Below are 3056 nucleotides of genomic sequence, written 5' to 3'. Positions count from 1 at the left end.
CGGAACGTAGAAATGACCATTACCTTCACACTGGTTGCAACTATTCCTGTTATACGATGGAAAAACTGCTGTACTTTAATTGTATTTTATGCTTCTGGCGTTTACTTCTAAGGACCTAACTGTTCGATCTGGTGGAGCAACGCCCTAGAGTGAAGCCTAGGTTGCTCGTAAAGTAGAAATGACCATAGGTATCATACTGGTTGCAATTATTCGTTTTATACGATGGAAAAGCTGTTGTATTTATATTGTATTTTATGGTTCTGGCGTTGACTTCTAAGGCACTAACTATTCGATCTGGTGGAGCAACGCCCTAGGGTGAAGCCTAGGTTGCTCGGAAAGTAGAAATGACCATCAGTTTCATACTGGTTGCAATTATTCGTTTTATACGATGGTAAAACTGTTGTATTTATATTGTATTTTATGCTTCTGGCGTTGACTTCTAAGGCCCTAGCTATTCGATCTGGTGGAGCAACGCCCTAGAGTGAAGCCTAGGTTGCCTGGAACGTAGAATTGGCCATCACTTTCCAAATTGGTTGCAATTATTCCTGTTATATTATGGAAACACTGTTGTATTTTTATTGCATTTTATGCTTCGGGTGTTGACTTCTAAGGCCCTAACTATTCAATCTGTTGGAGCAACGCCCTGGAGTGAAACCTAGGTTGCCCGGAACATAGAATTGGCCATCACTTTCAAACTGGTTGCAATTATTCCTGATTTATGATGGAAACACTGTTGTATTTTTTTTGCATTTTATGGTTCGGGCGTTGACTTCTAAGGCCCTAACTATTCACTCTGTTGCAGCAACGCCCTAGGGTGAAGCCTAGGTTCCTCGGAAAGTAGAAATGACCATCAGTTTCATCCTGGTTGCAATTATTCGTTTTATACGATGGAAAAACTGTTGTATTTATATTGTATTTTATGCTGCTGGCGTTGACTTCTAAGGCCCTAGCTGTTCGATCTAGTGGAGCAACGCCCTAGAGTGAAGCCTAGGTTGCCCGGAAGGGAGAAATGACCATCACGTTCAAACTGGTTGCAATTAATCCTTTTATACGATGGAAAAGCTGTTGTATTTATATGGTATTTTATGCTTCTGGCGTTTACTTCTAAGGACCTAACTGTTCGATCTGGTGGAGCAACGCCCTAGAGTGAAGCCTAGGTTGCTCGAAAAGGAGAAATGACCATCACTTTCAAACTGGTTGCAATTAATCCTGTTATACATTGGAAAAACTGTTGTATTTTGATTGCATTTTATGCTTCTGGCGTTGACTTCTTAGGCTCTAACTATTCGATCTGGTGGAACAACGGCCTAGGGTGAAGCCTAGCTTGCCCGGAACGTAGAAATGACCATTACCTTAACACTGTTTGCAATTATTCGTTTTATACGATGGAAAAGCTGTTGTATTTATATCGTGTTTTATGCTTCTGGCGTTGACTTCTTCGGCCGTAACTATTCGGTCTGGTGGAGCAACGCCCTGGTGTGAAACCTAGGTTGCCCGGAACGTAGAATTGGCCATCACTTTCCAAATTGGTTGCAATTATTCCTGTTATATTATGGAAACGCTGTTGTATTTTTATTGCATTTTATGCTTCGGGTGTTGACTTCTAAGGCCCTAACTATTCAATCTGTTGGAGCAACGCCCTGGAGTGAAACCTAGGTTGCCCGGAACGTAGAATTGGCCATCACTTTCAAACTGGTTGCAATTATTCCTGATATCTGATGGAAACACTGTTGTATTTTTTTTGCATTTTATGGTTCGGGCGTTGACTTCTAAGGCCCTAACTATTCACTCTGTTGGAGCAACGCCCTAGGGTGAAGCCTAGGTTCCTCGGAAAGTAGAAATGACCATCAGTTTCATACTGGTTGCAATTATTCGTTTTATACGATGGAAAAACTGTTGTATTTATATTGTATTTTATGCTGCTGGCGTTGACTTCTAAGGACCTAACTATTCGATCTTGTGGAGCAACGGTCTAGAGTGAATCCTAGGTTGCTCGGAATGTAGAAATGACCATAACTTTCACACTGGTTGCAATTATTAGTTTTATACGATGGAAACGCTGTTGTATTTATATCGTATTTTATGCTTCTGACGTTTACTTCTAAGGACCTAACTATTCGATCTTGTGGAGCAACGGTCTAGAGTGAATCCTAGGTTGCCCGGAACGTAGAATTGGCTATCACTTTCAAACTGGTTGCAATTATTCCTGTTATATGATGGAAATACTGTTGTATTTTTATTGCGTTTTATGGTTTGGGCGATCACTTCTAAGGTCCTAACTATTCAATCTGTTGGACCAACGCCCTTGGGTGAAGCCTAGCTTGCTCGGAAAGTAGAAATGACCATAAGTTTCATACTGGTTTCAATTATTCGTTTTATGCGATGGAAACACTGTTGTATTTTTATTGCCTTTTATGCTTCGGGCGTTGACTTCTAAGGCCCCAACTATTCAATCTGTTGGAGCAACGCCGTAGGGTGAAGCCTAGGTTGTTCGAAAAGTAGAAATGACCATCAGTTTCATGCTGGTTGCAATTATTCGTTTTATACGATGGAAAAACTGATGTATTTATATTGTATTTTATGCTTCTGGCGTTGTCTTCTAAGGCCCTAGCTATTCGATCTAGTGGAGCAACGCCCTAGAGTGAAGCCTAGGTTGCCCGGAAAGGAGAAATGACCATCACTTTCAAACTGGTTGCAATTAATCCTGTTATACATTGGAAAAACTGTTGTATTTTTATTGCATTTTATGCTTCTGGCGTTCACTTCTTAGGCCCTAACTATTCGATCTGGTGGAACAATGGCCTAGGGTGAAGCCTAGCACGCCCGGAACGTAGAAATGACCATTACCTTCACACTGTTTGCAATTATTCCTTTTATACGATGGAAAAGCTGTTGTATTTATATCGTATTTTATGCTTTTGGCGTTTACTTCTAAGGACCTAACTATTCGGTCTTGTGGAGCAACGGTCTAGAGTGAATCCTACGTTGCTCGGAATGTAGAAATGACCATAACTTTCACACTGGTTGCAATTAGTCGTTTTATACGACGCAAACGC

Source organism: Calliopsis andreniformis, unplaced genomic scaffold (genome assembly GCF_051401765.1).
Source record: "Calliopsis andreniformis isolate RMS-2024a unplaced genomic scaffold, iyCalAndr_principal scaffold0017, whole genome shotgun sequence".
Taxonomy (NCBI): Eukaryota; Metazoa; Arthropoda; class Insecta; order Hymenoptera; family Andrenidae; genus Calliopsis; species Calliopsis andreniformis.
This window is presented reverse-complemented; position numbering follows the sequence as displayed.